Source organism: Ambystoma mexicanum, chromosome 8 (genome assembly GCF_040938575.1).
Source record: "Ambystoma mexicanum isolate Mex_15411 chromosome 8, UKY_AmexF1_1, whole genome shotgun sequence".
Taxonomy (NCBI): domain Eukaryota; kingdom Metazoa; phylum Chordata; class Amphibia; order Caudata; family Ambystomatidae; genus Ambystoma; species Ambystoma mexicanum.
This window is the reverse complement of record NC_090929.1, coordinates 986825024-986842806: the sequence shown is the minus strand read 5'-3', so window position 1 is coordinate 986842806 and position 17783 is coordinate 986825024. Positions and strand designations below refer to the sequence as shown.

The 17783-nt window shown below is 46.1% G+C and overlaps 1 protein-coding gene across 3 annotated transcripts in view; it reads left to right on the top strand.

Moving 5' to 3' along the window:
- Nucleotides 1-5615: 5615 nt before the first annotated feature.
- The window catches only part of PRDM2 (PR/SET domain 2), a 773815-nt gene continuing 761647 nt past the window's right edge, over nucleotides 5616-17783 (top strand). For 2 of the 3 annotated variants that reach the window (XR_011268651.1, XR_011268650.1), the window contains exon 1: nucleotides 5616-5939. The gene's annotated coding sequence lies outside the window, so the exon portion shown is untranslated. The remainder of the gene's footprint in view (nucleotides 5940-17783) is intronic. The other variant, XM_069610899.1, reaches the window with a different exon arrangement.

Here is a 17783-nt window from a genome sequence, read left to right as displayed (position 1 = left end):
ACGTAGTTGTCGTGAGGATTGGGCCTTTGACGTTTTTGGTACTGGAGGCTCCGTTGGTCAGTTATTACGGTGATTGTGTGTCTGGCGCCCAAGAGGTAGTGCCGCCATGCCTTAAAGGCTGACTTAATGGCCAGGAGTTCTTTGTCTGTGATAGCGTGATTGAGTTCAGGGGGTGTGAATTTAGGTGACCAGAAGGCAACAGGGTGTAACTGGCCCGTTTCGGGGTCCTTTTGTGAGAGGACGGCTCCCATAGCCATGCTTGAGGCGTCCGTTTCCACCAGGTATGGGAGATCAGGGCGAGGGTGGCGTACGATTGGGGCAGATGTGAATCTTGCTTTGAGTTCCTGGAAAGCCTCCTCGGCTTCTGTTGTCCACAGGAACTTTTTGTTGCTTTTCCTTAGTAATGACCTAATGGGATGCACGATTTGCGAAAATCCTGGGATGAACCGGCAGTAGAAGTTTGCAAAACCCAGCATACTTGGAACCCCCTTGAATGAATTTGGGGATGGCCATTCAGGATAGCATCCACCTTATGTACATCCATTCGGATTCCATTAGGGCTGAGAATAAAGCCCAAGAATTTCACCTCGAAGACGTGGAATGAGCACTTTTCGAGCTTGGTGTAGAGCTGGTGTTGACGGAGTTTCTCCAATACGGATCGGACGTGTTTAACATGGTCCTGCTTTGATGCGGAATATACTAGGATATCGTTGATGTACACTAGAGCACAGACATCAATCAATTCCCGTAGAAGATCGTTTCTTGAAGTATTGAAATGCAGCAGGTGCGTTGCAAAGGCCAAAGGGCATTACTTGACATTCGTACAAGCTGTATTTGGTGCGAAAAGCGGTTTTCCATTTGTCCCCCTGTTTTACGCAAACAAGGTGATATGCCCCCCTCAGGTCTAGTTTTGTGTAGATTTGGGCATCTTTGACTTGATCAAGCAATTCAGGGATCAGTGGCAGGGGGTAGCGATTTTTTACGGTAATCTGGTTCAGTGCGCGATAGTCGATGCAGGTTCTCAAGTCCCCCTCCTTTTTTGGTACAAAGAATAGAGGACTGGCTAATGGAGACTTCGAGGGACGGATGAACCCGTTGGCCAGGTATTGGTCAAGATAGGCCTTCAGGTCCTGGTTTTCCGGTTCCGTGAGTGCGTAAATTTGCCCACAAGGGATTTGTGCGCCGGGTATCAGGTCGATTTGGCAATCGTATGGTCTATGCGGTGGCAGGGTATTAGCCTGTTCTTTCTGAAAGACATCTTGAAAGTCCTGGTATTCACTTGGTAGGGTGCCGATTGCCACAGTCGCAAGCGTGGAGGTTCTGGTGTCTATTGGTTGTTTCTCTAGGCGATAACATGTGTGGGCGCAAGTCTTGGGAAAGGCCAATTCTTTTGCTCGCCAATCGATTTGAGGATAGTGAGCTACCAACCATGGCATTCCCAAAATCAACCGGAACTGTGGTGCCTTAATGAGGTCAACAACAAAAGATTCTTGGTGTCCATCCTGGCACAGAAGGGTTAAAGCTGCAGTGCATTGGGATACTGGACCAGAAGCTATTGACGTGCCGTCAACAGTGGTAACAGTGTCGGTGGTTGATTTAGGGCGTAACGGAAGCCCCATCTTTGCCGCAAGATCCTGGTCGATGTAATTCCCAACGGCTCCACTGTCTATGTCCGCTCTTACTGCGTGCATCCGAGATGGTTGTTGGTGATTGATGAAGACCACAGAGCAAAATGGGAGGTCTGTAGTTCACTTTCTTCGCTCGACAAGTGGACCCCTAAACTTGCCAGCCTGGGGAGTTTTCCGATTCCTTGATGGTATCTTCCTTGTCCGTGGCCCCTACCATCCTCCTCGGTGGCTTCACAGGGCACTCTTCAAGGAAATGACCTGACCTTCCACAGTACAGACATAACTGCTGCTGTCTCTTTTTTTCCCTTTCCGCTTTAGTCAAGGAGGATCTGACCCCCCGATTTGCATCGATTCTCCTGAACCTTCCGTTGTTAGGGCAGTATTGTCCTTTGAATGCACATACATAGGGCGAGGGCGAAGGTCCGGTCTGCTCTTCGGTCCTGCAACCTATGATCCAGTTGAACAACAAGGTCAATGAATTCTGAGCAGTCTTTCAGGGGATTCACTACTTGTGCCAGAACACCACTCACTGGAATGCCCTACCTCCCACTATCCGAGGGGAGGCCTCCCTCACCACCTACCGCAAAACTCTGAAAACTACCCTCTTCACATAAGACCCGACATACCAGCATGAATACTTATCATATATGTTGTAATATACGTCCCAATGCAATATCTGTAACAACAGTACGATATCTTGTAGTATTCATAATGTGTTAACAATCGCTTTCATGCCTGTACCACGTAACTAAGTTATTGCAAGTAACAGCGCCTCAATGCCCCTGGGCTTCTTGCGCGCTATACAAATCTAAATAAATAAATAAAAATAAATAAAAATCCTTGAGCTTCTCCTGCAACCCCTGATGAAGTAACGTGGTTCTCTTCTCCACTGGCCATTCTGCTTCAACTACGGGTCTATTGAACGTGGCTATGTATGTTAATAGGTCTTGATTCCCTTGGCGTAGGGACAGAAGTTCGTTGTCTAATGCCTGACCATGAGTATGACGGGCGAACAGCTTTTCCATCTCCTGCTGAAAGCCCCTGAAGTCATGCAGCAAAGGATCGTTTTGGGCCACAAAGGGTACAGACCAGTCTGCGGCGCTACCACTCAGGTAGCATAGCACAAAAGCGACCCGTGATTGGTCATTCGGAAAGGCCCCTGGCCTACAAAGGAAGTGCAGGCGGCACTGGTTCATGAACGTTGCAAACCTCTTGGGATCCCCCGTTAATCGTTCGGGCGGGGCCAAGGGATCTGCCCCAGGAAGGGTTATCTGAACGGGATTGGCTGATGGCGCTGGCATCGAGGGCACGCTTCCCGGCAATGGTGAATGCGCTGCTTGTGACTGGAGAAGTTGCCGGCTTAAATTATCAGTGCGTTCTTTGGCTACTATCAGCTCTCTCCTGCCTGGCTGCATGTACTTCGGAACGTAGCTGCCCCAACATGTGGGCTAACTGGTCGGTTTCTGACGTTTCCATGACGCCCAGGTGGATTTTGATGTGAGGCTTTGCGTTCTGTAACGCTCACCTGGTATCCACGGGGACGTCACTCAGCCTGTTCTAACCTCTTACGATCCCGAACCCTTCCCTGGAGGCTATTCGACTGGAGACTGGGCCTGAAACACAGGATTGGTAGAGTTTATCTCCCTATTGTCTCTGTGTGCTTGAACACCTTCTTCCCCAGGGTCCAACCCTTCCCTTTGATCCACAGCTCACCTTGTTTTCTTGGATAGAATGCTCTGCATACTGCTTTCAGCGCAGGGGCGCGTTGATTGATGAGGGCTCGTTGCTGCCTAGTTACTTCACTGGCAAGAGTCTGACAGGTAAGTATAATGAGTCTTTTGAACAGTTCTCTAACTTCGTTCCTTTCCTTCCTTAGATGGTGGCCGGCGTCCAGGGATGGCGGTGTGCTGCTGAGATGAGTAGCGCTGAAGGTGAGTGAGAGCGCGATGCACCCCTTTTGTATTTGCATTGAACTGAGTTATTTTTCTGTGTCTTTTAGGTGCCGCAACGCTTTCAGCGTGGATGCCAGTTATGAAGAACAAATGCGTTGGGTAAGCACGGTATGCTGCGTCTCTAGATGTTTCCACGCTAACCTGGAGTGTCTTTTCCCTCTTGCAGATGGATAAGAAGTTCCACAGACAGAGTTCCCCCAGAGCGGCTGGGATTCAGGTAAGCGTTTGAAGCTCGTACAGTATTTAAAAATAAGCAAAGATTTGCAGAATGCTTACTAATGCCTTTTTTATGTTCTTTTCCCTTAGGAAGCGGCGTGCCGGGATGGGAATGACACCACCGAAGATGCCCGCAGAACAGAAGGAGCGATGGATGGGCAGAAGCGCCGCAAGGTAAGGCTGTTTCTAACGGTGTTATTGTTCTTGCAGGAGCTGAGCGCTGAAGAAAGATGCAGGCCTATTGGAGACCGATCCGAGCACAGTGAGTGTCACGCTGCAGGTGCAGAAAACGCAAAGCATGTTTCTCATCCTGGGTGTGGCTTAAATAGTCTCTGGGTATCCCAGGTGTCTTTGGGCTGAACCACACCCAAAAGACTAGACCGCACATGCAGTTCTGGGAACCGAAATATGTTGGGGCATCCATCTTGTCCCCATCAATGCACTACAAGTCCAATCCCCATTGTTATCCTATGGGAGTGAGTGAGTCTGGTGCCACAAGCGCCAAGTCTGACTCCAAGTGGGTCTTTGGAGGGATGGAGAGGCCCTTGCGGGCCATGTAGGTGGTTGTGGCCTGGCTCCAACCTGACATCTTGGAGGGCTGGGGACATGAGGGGCAGGAATCATGACAGTGGCCAAGGTACGTGGCTCTGGTGCCCCAGTGCTCAGGAGGCTGCAAGGTGCCCCCTGCGGTCCGTCGCCAACAGAATGTCCCATCCGGTGATCCGGACACTGTAGGGTGCCCCCTACGGTCCGTCCAAATGCATGGATGAAGAGCTGGTAGAGGCCTGGTGATCCAGGCTCCCCAACAACAGGGATGTTGGTTTAAGCAGTGCACGAGAAAACCGTAATGTCGCCCTCTCCCAAAAGCTGAAATCTATGCTAAAAATGGGGGATTGAAGGCATAAGTTGAATGTTTAAAGCGAGGAAAAGTTAATTAACTAAAAAAGGAGGAGACAGGCTGGATCTCCACAAATAGACTATAGGGATAAAAGTTGTGGTCTAAAGGTATGGGAGACATATAAATAAGGAATTATTTGAGAATTGGCGTCAATATTACACATCTTCGAATTAAGGTGTCAACGGACACACCGTTAAGGGCACAATTTGAATTACAGATGCAAAACTGTGGCTTGCACTTCGCTCTAATGCTGACGGAAGAATACATGTCAATCGTACGTGCCAACATTTTCATAATATATATTCTACAGTCACCAATAGCGACACGGGCGTAAAGCCCATTTTAACTACAAAACGCATGCTGTATTTCTATTGAATAAATATAGGTTGTTCATCTCAACCGTTTCAGGAAACTGAGTTCGTTCAAGAATAACAAACTGGTTGGAAAACACAGGAGAAATAATAAACCACAGGGCACTTTTGTACTCTGGGAGGTTTAACATCACAGTCGTGTCAGTATATCCTTTGGTGACACGAGCGAAACTGCGATTATGGACCAAATCGCACTATCTTTCCAGATCTCGGGTTAAGTTCGCTTCAACGTATCCGTGGGGTATTATTTCCCTTTTGAGGCTCGTGGATAGTGCGGGAACTGGGGGTGTCTAACCCCCTCTCATTTGTTCATCCGCGCGCCTCGTGTTTTTTGAAGGCACGGGAAACACCTCCTCCCCTAAACCCCATCTGGTTAATCCCCTCCCAGTTCTTTCTTTGTTACCCAACTCCTCTTCGCTGCTCCCCATGTCCCCCCTCATCATTCCTCCCTCCCTCTTCTCCCATACTGCTTTGCGCGCCGCTGTGTCTCTTCTTCTCCTCCTTGTCCCATTCGTCATTTCCGTGCGCTTCTCCCTTACACCCCCAACGTCCCCGAATCTGCTTTCTATCCCGCCCCTTCTGTGTTTCTTTCCGTACCTCGGCCACCGAACCACCGCTGTACTCTCCTTTAGGCCCAACCCCTTTCTTCCTCTCCTTATCACCACGCCTAAAGTCTTTCCATGGCGCTCAGCTCCGCCCAGACTCAGCCGCCACGCTCTGCGTAGTCTCCTACTCCCCGCCCCCAGCGCTTCCGCCCCGCTCCCCGTTCCTATTGTAAGCCGCTCACCGTCGTCTTGGTGGGCGGCGAGAGTTATGTGTCCAGCATGTAGGCGTCGAATGACAGACGTCTAAATGCTCCTTTGTCCCCACACAGGTAAGGAGATGCTGATAGATAGCGTTCCCATTCATCCACTGGTCTCGCTATGGTCAGGTTGCTAAAACGGCAGAGACGCGCGATAGCTGCTCTCTTTTGCGCTGCCCGATGTTTTGATATTTCACAAAGCACTTTAGAGAAGCTGTAACTTCGGTGGCAGAATACACATTGCGAGTATTCCCCTTGCAGAGTGGATGGTGGTATTTTGCACGCCGTGGGAACAACACGCGATGGTTTTTAAATCAAGTGTCAACGTTTCTCCCAGCCTGTCAAGCTGCCAGGCCAACTTTCATGCTCTGGTGTTTTGGTCTTGCACAATTTAGTAGTTTGTGTTTTTGTGTGCTGGCTTTCACAGTTGGGCATCCCCGTTTCCCGCATTGTACCATTCGTGCAACAGATGAATACGAACACTCGCCCTGTGTGTTGGTCATTTTTAAAACGGTTTTTTTGTTTTTGTTTTTTTTGTTTTTTAATGATTGTGCATGCGTTGGTTTTGAAGTTTGAACACTGCCAATGCCGCACACGGTCCAGGTCGGCCAACTTCCAAACATCGTTTTACAAGACATTTAACTGATGATTCAACCATACATCGGAAGCACTAGTCAATAAAACTGTTCAATATTTTTTGTTATCCCTCTCTCGTCGACTTTTTTTCTTAACTGAACTTTTATTTACATTCTGCCACCCCATCCAAATTCAATATTACCTCACCCAAACCTCCCATTTTTTTTTTTTTTTTATTGCGGTTAAAAAAGTTCAATGATTGTTTAAAAAAATACTGGATACCCAATATGACATATGGCCAGGTTGTAATTCTATTGAACAGCAATGTCCAAAAGGTTAACCACTGTCCATCTATGGGACGGATGAACCGTCCCATTTAACTAAAGGAAAGTCCGAAGACATAGTTGCGTTTTCGGATCTGACGTGAAAGGGAGTAAAGTCTAATTTAAAAGGCGTGTTAAATAGCACATGATTAATCAACAGGCAAAAATAGTGACTACAATAAAAATATTCACATATAAAACTAAATCAGAACAAAATAGTTAAATGCAGGCTGTAATCCGTGAGTTCTTAACATTTATTAAACTGATGATGACTTTCTAAACATGGCTAATAGTGACATTTACAGGAGACGTACAGTATTGTCAACCCTCATCTTTTCTCTGACTTCAAACAAGGGAAAAGTCCAGAAGGTGACTAACCATAAGCAAAGGAGGACCGATCTGTTCACACTGACTCCTGCTCTCCCGAATCCCTCACCCTCTGAATGCTACCACTCCCCTGGTCCCTCACACCAAAACCTATTTACTTGTTTCTTCCTCCCTCTCCCAGCCTCCCATACCCCCATTCCACAAACGCCATCCCCTCCCCCCTTTAATCTTTGCCTTCAAAGGGTGGTTCTGCACCCGGATCCAACTTACCATGTGCCTCCGAACCCTTCTCCCCTGCCCCCCATGCTCACCTTAGCTGTTCCTTGGCACTGCGTTGCGATCCTCTTCTTGCCTCTGTCCAGCGAATAGTGAACATAGACATCCCTTTCGGACATTAGAAAGTGCACCATGCTTTGGACGTCCGTATGTTCGCAGAGCAGTCGACAGGCCAAGCTATAGATGAATGGTTCGGCGACAATGGATTTCCATCTTCTCTGAACATGTGGAAAATCTGCAAATAAATCTTAACTCTGCCCCTAACTGCTAGTGAATAAAAGCAGATCAAACTAAACCCAGATCTGTTTTGTACACTCCTTCCCCTGTAATGATACCATAGGGTGCAAACAAGATCTCCTCTACCTTTTTCCATTTTGTCTGTTCCTACGACTTGCTGTTGGTCACTTGCATGAAGTTCCATCTGTCCTTTTTGGTTTATTCACCTTCCTCATTGTGTAATATTTGGTTGTACATTCTAGAATTTTCTCTGCTGATATCTACTACAGGACTGTCATTTCTGAATGAAATTAAATTTTTCAGTTGTATGGCAGAGTGCAACAATTCCCCAACGAATGTTATTATTTTTTTAACATATAATGGACCCGGTCAGTATTTTGCACACCAATACATTTGTTGTCATTGGAAAAAAACGGAATGGTGAAGCCCAACATCCTTGATGTAGTCACTCACCTACTGCCTCCCAGAAGACACATGTTGCTCGACTAGTGTTGCTTTACTATTCATCTGTCATTCAGTTTTTTGTTTTTGGGTCACATAGTGTTCATCAGCTGATTTAAATTCCCTGCAGTCATAAGGGTTGGCCAAACTATTAGTCGTGTCCTTGGTTAGATAAAGTTGAGGGAACATGGCTAAGGAATCTGGAAAGTCACATTGCCAACATGATCCATGCCATATCTGTAGGTGCTTATCCAGTGTTAGGTTTTTTCTTTGTATTCTGGGACTTTATAATGGGGGTAAAAGTTTAACTACACATCCCAGAATGCAAAGGAAAAACAGTGCTGCTACCTATGGAATGGATCACGTTGGCAACTGCAATGTATAATAGGCAATATTAATACCTAATACGCACTCACTGTCTAAATGTGGTAAACTTGGTTTTTCCCCCCTCGCAGGATTCTCAAACTTAGGTGGCATTTGTACCTAATACGCACTCACTGTCTAAATGTGGTAAACCTGGGCTTGCCGCTCACTTCCTGCCTTCGTGCTCTTGCTTCGTCTGTCTCCCCCCACCCTTTCCCCCTACTCCATGGTGCTCTCTATCTCGCCTATCTTCTCTAACTGCTTCTCTATTGACTATCCTGCTCTCCTCACTAAATCTGGTAGGAAAAAGTTTAAAAAGGACATCCTGGTCTCCAACCCAGGCCTCCCTATCGCTGACACCTACACTAGTGCCTGCTCCAAGGAAACTCTTACTGACATCCTCTTTTTCGTGCCCTCGCCTGACCTATGGACCCTTCATATGGTCTCTGTGCTCTCTCCTTTCTCATCTTCTCCCATTGATGGTGGCACCCGTTGGGATGTCCTCTTGGCCTCCTTCTTCTCCTCTAAGGCCATCATTAATGTCTACGCTAATGGGACTGTCCTAGTCCAAGGCCCTCAGGCCAACCTTTACCTCTTTGATAGACGCTTCCCACGCCTCATCAACTTCCTTTCCTCTCCTGCTGTCCCCCCTCATCTGTCCTCGGCTACCTTGCCTCTACCCTCCCTCCCTGGCCCCTCTCTTGCTCCTTCTTCACCTCCCTCTTCTACACCTCCGCAGGGCGTACCTCTGATCTGTACCCCTCCCCGGAAATCCTTCAAGGATGGCAACCTTCTCCACATTGCCACACTCAACGCTCGCTCTGCCATCAGGCATTCCTCTGATATCTGTCACCTTCTTGAGGAATTGGACCTTGACGTCCTCGGTCTTACTGAGACATGGTTCACGGCCAGCTCTGTCACCAGCTTTGACACACTCCTACCTGATGGCTACAAGATCCTCTCCTTGCTCAGACCCAACCGTGCAGGGGGGGGTAGCCCTTATCTTCCCTGAGTGGATTCCTGCCACTGCCACTCCTACGCAGACCTACTCCTCTTTTGAATGTCTTGTCTGCCGACTCTCTCTCTCTCTCCTAGCCATTCCCTTACCGTGGCTACTATCTATCGGCCACCTGGTCAAATTTCCTCCTTCCTCTCTGAGTGGGCTGACCTCTCCTCCTCACTCCTGTCCTCTACCACTCAACTCCTCTTTCTTGGTGACTTCAACATCCACCTAGATGCCTCCTGTCCCCCCACTGGACTCTTTCGTGACCTCTGCGACTCTCTCTCACTCTCTATTCTGCAGGGCACACTCTTGATGCTCTGATCTCTTCTGACCTTCCCCTCTCTGTCCCTCTCTCCACTCCGCTCTCCTGGAGTGATCACTTTCTCCTATCCACCCACCTCACCCTCCCTACCCCACAGGCAAAGCCACCCTCATCATTGCCACCCACCTTCTCGGTCATCCGACCCATGAAGCGCGTGTCAGTTGCGGCTTTCGCTGCCACCTTCTCGCCCCACCTCCCCCTTCGGCTGACTCCCACCCTGACACAGCCCTCTCCTTGCTCCACTCTGCTATATCTGATACTCTTGATATCCTTGCCCCTGTCATGAAAATCCGCCTGAAGCTCAAAGCCAAATGTAACTCCTGGTATGATTCGGATCTCGTCACCCTAAAACGCAAGTGCAGGGTGGCAGAGAGGAAATGGCGTGCTTCATGTTCATCCTCTGACAAACTGGCCTGCCGCCTGCTCCAAAGGCAATACCGTCTCTCTGTTCTCACCAAGAAGAGAGCCCTTATCCAAGCCCGCATCTCTGCGGCATCTAACAACTCGGCTGAACTCCTTAAAATCTTCAAGGAGCTTGCCAACCCTGCTGCAGTCTCTACCTCTCCTGTCCCCTCCCAGGCCCTCTGCACTGCACTGGCCTCCCACTTCATCTCTAAAACTCAGGACATCCTGTCCTCACTCTCCTCCTATCACCCCCCCCTCTCTTCCCTGCTCTTCCTCTGGCCCTTCTGCAGCCACCCCTCCTCCCTCCTTCTCTGCCTTTCCCCTTTTTTCTGCTGACGAGGTTTCCAGACAAGTCCGATCTATGAAAGTCTCGTCTAAACAGATTCACCCCTGTTCCTCCAAAACTATCAACGACCACATCGACTCCCTGGCTCCTGCCCTGGCTTACTTTTGCAACCACTCCTTCGCCTCTGGAGTCTTCCCATCCCCCCTCAAGCACTCCCTTGTGCACCCTCTCCTTAAGAAACCCTCTGCCGACCCCTCCTGTCCGGCTAACTATCGCCCAATCTCCATCACTCCCTTCCTGGGCAAGCTCTTGGAGAAACTGGCCATCTCCCAGCTTAACCTCCATGCTGAAGCTGTTGATAGTCTCCATGACCATCAATCTGGTTCAGAGCGGCCAGAAGCACGGTAACTGCTCTCCTGAACATCCGTGAGGACCTGCTCTTGAACCTCGACTCCAACACTCCGTGTGTTCTCATTCTGCTCGATCTCTCGTCTGCCTTTGACACTGTCAACCATGCCATCCTGCTCAACCGTTTCCATGATAACCTGGGTATCACTGGTCAGGCTCTGGTGTGGCTGACCTCTTTCCTTTCCAATCGACCCTCTCAGGTCCAACTTGGGTCCTTCCTCTCTGACATCTTTTTCTCCACCTGTGGCGTTCCCCAGGGATCTAATCTCTCTCCCTGGCTGTTCAACCAGTATCTGGCACTCCTTGCCCACCGCATCGCAGCTCTCTGCCCCAACTTTCAGTGCTATGCGGACGATACCCAGCTCATTTTCAGGCTACCCTCGGCCTCCTCCTCTCCATCCCTCTTCTCTGACTGTCTGCTATCCAGGAATGGTGTGCTGCCAATGACCTCTGCCTTAATGCTAGTAAGACTGAGATCCTACTCATCGGCACACCCACTCCCTCCTTCCCTGCAGCTCTCTGGCTGGCCTCTCTTGGCCCTCTTCCTGCTCCTACCTGCAAGGCAAAAAACCTCGGGGTCATCTTCGACTCCACACTCTCCTCTCCTCATATATCTGACGTCTCTAAGAAGTCACATTACCAGCTGCACCTCCTCAGAGGTATTCTTCCCTTCCTCTCCTTCCCCCAGAAGCTCACTGTCTCCCGAGCCCTGGTTTTCTCGAAGCTGGACTACTGTAACAGCCTCTATCTTAATCTGCCTGCCTCCACTCTCCGCCCTCTGCAACTCATCCAGAACAGAACTGCGAGACTTGTCCTTGGCCTCAAGCCCAGGGACCGTATCTCTCCAGGACTGAAATCTCTACACTGGCTCCCAGTGGCTGCGAGGATTAAGTTCAAAACCCTCTGCATTGTCCACAAGGCCTTCTGGGGCCTGGGGCCTAAATACCTTCAACTCTCTCTTCCTAAATATCTTCCTTCCCGAGCCCTACGCTCATCCGTCTCCAACTCCCTCAGGGTCAGCCGCTTCTCAAAGCAACGAGCTGGGGGTAGATCTCTCTCCGCGGCAGGGGCCTCCCTCTGGAACAGCCTTCCTGCCTCCCTGAAACTTGAGGAGAACCATCTCCGGTTCCGGAAGCACCTCAAAACCTTCCTCTTCACTTCTGCTTTCTCTCTCTCCCTCTCCCCTGCTAAATTCTTCACCATAACTGCACTGATTCTGCAACTGGGCCACTCTCACCGACCTCGGTCCTGGACCCAGTCACTCTTCACTTACATTGCCTCCCTGGCAACCCCTGCACTGCGGGACTGTCTCTGTATCACTACAGCCCCCCCCCCCCCCCAGCACTTGTCTGCACTTACCTTGCCACCAGCTGGCCCTATTTATTTATTATTTTATTTCTATTCTACTATTTTTACTGCACTCCCACTCCCCCGCCCCCTTCCCCTTGCACTTCTTCCCTTCCCCCTACCCCTGCACTTGCGCGGTCTGAATGACACCTGGCCTAGTAGGATCGTTGTCTGTCTTCCCCTTGTTCCCCCCTCCCTGCCTCGTCGCTCCTTGAAACACTTGTGTATAGGTGCGTTACAAATGCCTTATCATATATCATAATCTGGAATCGTATTGTGAAGAAACCGTCATTAGAATAGGGGAGGAATTGTGGCACACCTCCACCTCGTCACCAGCCAGTGACAGGAACAGGACATACACCACAACAATGCATGGGCACTCCCTCTTATGGAACATGTGTGGGTTGTTTAAATACAGATAGTGGTTAATGTAACTGAGACAATGTGAATGTTAAAATTGAGCAAACGGTACTATTGTGCACATTTATAATCCAACATTACTAAAACCATAACCATGTATAGTCAAAAAGACAAGTACAAAAACGTACAAACCATTTGTGTCGATAACTACAACATGTGAAACTGAAACATGTTAAAACTATGAGTGTATTTGGATGTTAAAGAGGTCAATCGAAACAAATCAGTAGAATCACATAAGCAAGTATTTTTACATAGTTCTTTCTAGACCCAATGATTCAATTAGATACATATACAGGCGAATTAACTTAATAGAGGCACATCATTTACAGATCATCGACTCGAGCTTGTGTTTCAGCATTTGGGGGCGTCGTAAGTTCGTACAGTCACGGTGAGTAGCAGCGTTGTGGCTTGTCAATGATCAGCATGTTGTCAATATTAGTAGGGAAATAAGTACCAAAGTCAGACCCTTTGTAGTTTTAATTGTATAATGCTTAACTGTTGAAACTCATAGTCCCAAGGTTTAATGGAGGAAGGGATTTGTCTCTACTTTGGTGCACCTTTTTATAATACATTGAAAGGACAAGGCAGCTTAAATTGGCTCGTGCTGTGAAATCCATATTGATCATTAGAAATAAATGGACATTGTTGGGAAGTTTTGCCCTTCTTTGTTGCATATCCACATCAACATTAAACTAAATAAAATAAGAATATGCATGTTTTTGTGTTTCTACGTATTCACGCATGCATTGATGCTTATAAATTAATATGCAACAAAGTGAACAAAGGGCAGTGTGTTGCGTTACATAGATTTTAACCAAGCACAGAATGGGATAGATTGTAATCAAGCACAGAATAGGATGAAGTTTTACCATGAAATAATGAACACCCTTAATTGTACATTAAGTTGTGCCTCTTCACCTTTGTTTTCCCTTCTTCACTCGTTTGTTCTATGTTCTGTTGTGTCCTTCCCTCTCCCCTCTTGCTCATGTTCCTTATGCAATTCTTTTTCTTTCTATGCTCCTAACTCTGCATCCTTCATTTTGTTAGATTTTAACAATGCAAATATATATATATATATATATATATATATATATATACACACAAAACTATTCAATTGTTTGTGTGTGTATTGTGGGGGGTTTGGCTAAAATTTTGCAAACAAGCGTGTCACAGGCCCACCCACAGACTGGATATTTTGGGAAAGATCAGTTAACGAATAAAAAAGTTATTAAGAAAGTTAAAAAAACGGTTTCCACTTAGTCCCCATTTATTTTCCCATTATGGAGTAAAAGTCAAAATTTTGCTCCAGCGCACAGCCAAAACCACTTGACAGAATTGGACAGGTACAAAACAACTTGGGCATGGTGTGTTGAATTGATTTCTGGGGTGGAAGAGGGTGTCTGGGTTTATTCCGTCCAGTAGTTTTAAAACATTTGTTGGAGAAGGGGGTGCCTCCTTCTCCCCATTATAGCTATATCTCCCATGGTGCTTTGCAGCAGAGTGGATTTTCAGAAATGAAAAATCTGGCTTTTTTTTTCGATGCAAGAGAAGTTTGCGAATATTTGAAAACGAAAAGTGGAAAAAAATGCCCGTTGGAGGAGGAAAAAGGATGTGAAAGAGGACACCATGTGAAATTGATGCATGGGGTGGTGCTGGGGGCCATGTTTTGAGCTCGAATCTTCAGGGTCGTTTTTGCATATTCGTAGTTTTTCATATTTGGCGTTATTTTTTGGATATTTAGGGTAATGATAAAAAAAAGGATCATGAATGAAGTGTGTCACACGTATAAAAGCCATGAATGTTATCGAAATCTTCAGGGTTATTTGTAGTCCATTACTAATCTAACCGCAGTCAACCCTAAAAGTAAGGAGTGCATCGGGCCCTTTTGCTCCCTAAAAAATAGGCAAATAACCCTTAAAAAAATGGAGAGTAAAAAATACTCATAATGTGAAAGACACATCAGAACATGTCGCCCTGCTTTCATCCACATAGCTCCATGGATAAGTTCGGACCAGTAGTAAACTTAGTTCCACAGGAAGAATCTCTACTATTATTAATGCCTGATCGGAAGAGGTGAAAGTACCTTTTTGATGTGCATGAATAACTTGGTGTTAAGAAATATTTCTTACAAAAGATTTCTGTTTTAAGGGTAAAACATATGTTTACTTGCTTGTTATACTCCCACTGGGAATGGGACTTGCTTTTTTAACCCCCCCCCCAAAAAAAATGTTTACTCCCATCTTTAAAAAAATAGCAAGTGAAATAGTGGGTCCTAAAGAAACATATTGGAGGAACATGTACAGTGGACATTGCCGTAAAGAACAAAAGCAAGAACATACGTCCCAAGATTGCACCCTGTTGGGACCACAATAAAGAATTACCACAATGTCGTGATGTAATGGTCATAGCATTTTATTTTCCAAATTCAAATAAAATGAAGCCAGTTGCCTGAGCGATGTGTTTCACATCGCTCTGGTACTTGATCACATGACACAGCAATGCTCCAACATATATAAAATGCAATCCTATCTTCAAGTAATGCTGCATGTCGAAACAGTTCTAAGCTGACAGCGGCAGCCATATTATTGTTCCAACAATGGAAAAATATCAATAAACTTTGAACCAACTAGCGGTTGCTTTCTGTGTAATTTGCATCTTACATTTTACAACACGCTACATTGCTCAGAAATTATTAACGATGTTCCAGGAAAAACCTGAGGACTGCATATAGAGTTCAAATGATCACTCAAACATTAAAACCACATTGCATTAAACCCTAGACAGTACAGTAAAGTGCTCAGGAAAATTAACCATCTAAAACCAAAAAAATATAGCAGCACACGGGAAATGTGAACAAAGCATAAAAGTCAAACTTAAGTTGGTGATTTTTCAAAATGATGCGAAGTACAAAATGCCAGCAGCACCTATAAAGTGCAAATGCATCGTGCGAAAGGCCGGGAGGAGATGACCATCCCAGAATCCCCTGAGAATACTACTAATTAGTGGCTATAAAGTGCTAATGCATAACGAGGCATGATCAACATTTGCCTCCGTGCAAACCGCTCCAAATAAAGTTCAAATGCAAAGTACAGATGCCCCTTAAAATTCCAAATTGATAACTGTACTGCTATTAAAATAGTAACTTGGGCTTCTTATAAATTCAACAGCAACGTTCGACTACTTTTTCTTGGATCGTAAAACAATAACTTCACTAAAAATACTAGTAACAACAAAGAGCGACCACAGTATTCTCATTCTCACTTGCACTGACTCAATCAAACAAGGCTATGATGGATCAAAAAACAAAAACATCTGGACACATAATGGTCTAATTCAACTGAGATTGTCAACAAAAACAATACCAACTCTCTCAAAAACAATACCAACTCTCCCAAAAAGTATAACGAATTGGCAGGAGTCAACAGGAACAAGTGTTGAATATGATACACGCCTAACTGCTTTTAGAGACATAAAGAGGGACAATGTGAAGGCCAAAAAAATTAAGCTGCATCAATTCAACCCTGAGTTGGCAGAAAAGAAATGCCAACTGGCAAAAGATCTGAAGGCCCTAAATACACAGATGGATCAGAGTAAGATAACTAAAAGGAAAACGCTAATAAAAGTTTATCGGAACTGGGCAAACACGCACAGATCCCAACTATACCAAAAAGATTCAGAGCAAATCTGATGGCAACTTGTAACAAAAACGCCAAGTTTCTCTGGTCACTGTTAAACCAAAATCCAAGCCTTCAGGGAGCTGAGCAGATTAATAATTTTGCAGGTATTCTATTGAAAAGGCTGAAAGAATGCATAATAACAACTGGAATTTACGACCATAGGCAAGCTGGATTCGTAGAAAGAGTAGACTGTGGTCTAAACCTGCTGATACTCAACTTGCTAAAGATGAAAATCCTACACGAAAATCAAAAAACGTTCTTAGCTTGTATAGACATGGCCGCCGCCTTCGATAGAGTAGATCGTCTGATCCTGTGGGCCAAAATGGAACAAAGCGGTTGCCCGACAGATCTGGTGGCAGCAGTTAGAGCACTCCATACTGGCAGCTCCATCCAAGTATGGCTAGATCAAAAGGGCAATCTAAATCAGCCAATAACACAAATGGGACTGAAGCAAGGGTGTCTTGGCGTCTATGCTCTACAATTTCTATATTCTGTATTCACCGCCTCTAGGTGAGACTGCCATATATGGCACCTGCTCTATGCTGATGACCTTATCCTTCTGGATACGACTGCCCTGGGTCTGCAGAGAAAGTTGGATGTGCTTGAAAAATATGTTGAAGGAAAATAAACAAAAAATAAATCTGATAAATCGTAAATTCTAATAATAAAAAAAACACAAGCAAAAGTACGAAAACCTTTTAAATGGTGTGTAGGTAACCGGCCCATCCCAATAATAAAAAGCACTAAGTACCTGGGAGTGATAATTAGTGCAGAATGGGTTGCTACACCATGGATAGAATATCTGCAACGCAAAGTGGACCAGTGAACAGCACAAGCGTTAATATTAAGAGATTTTGCACATTTTCAGCACAACCTATAGTGGATTTCTACAACGCAAAGGTAATTCCAACAATAACTTATGCAGGAGATACAGCATTGAGAATGCCCTCGGAAACCTGGTACAAGCTCCTAGGTTCTGGAGGACCGTTCTCAGAATACCAAATTGCGTACCGATGAGCGCGATACGCCACAAACTGGGTCTACACTCGATGCATGCACGTATGGAAAGCCTTATTTACATATAGGAAAGTAGATTCAGCAGATTGCCCGCCGCAATATCGTATTATGAAAGCAAGAAACAAGAGACTGCCATTTTGGCCACAGATTGCACAGAGAAAAAGGCGCAGCGAGATTCTGCAAAATTTAAATGTAACGGCAAACTCTCTTCGCAATAATCCAATGCGGGTCAAAAGATCACTTTTGTCTGTAGATTGGGCGCAAACGGAAAGTGCTCGTTCCTCTTCTAAATTCCATACTCTTTCTACGAAAATTATCATTTTGCCAAAAAAACGATGCCAGGAAATTTGAGAGAGAACGCGAACCATAAACGGGGATTTGATTCTACGATTTAGGCTCAATATTCTAAGAACGTGAATTTACCTAAAAAAATACGGTCTAGTGAGTGATAACATCTGTCGGCTGTGCAAACAGGACGAAGAATCATT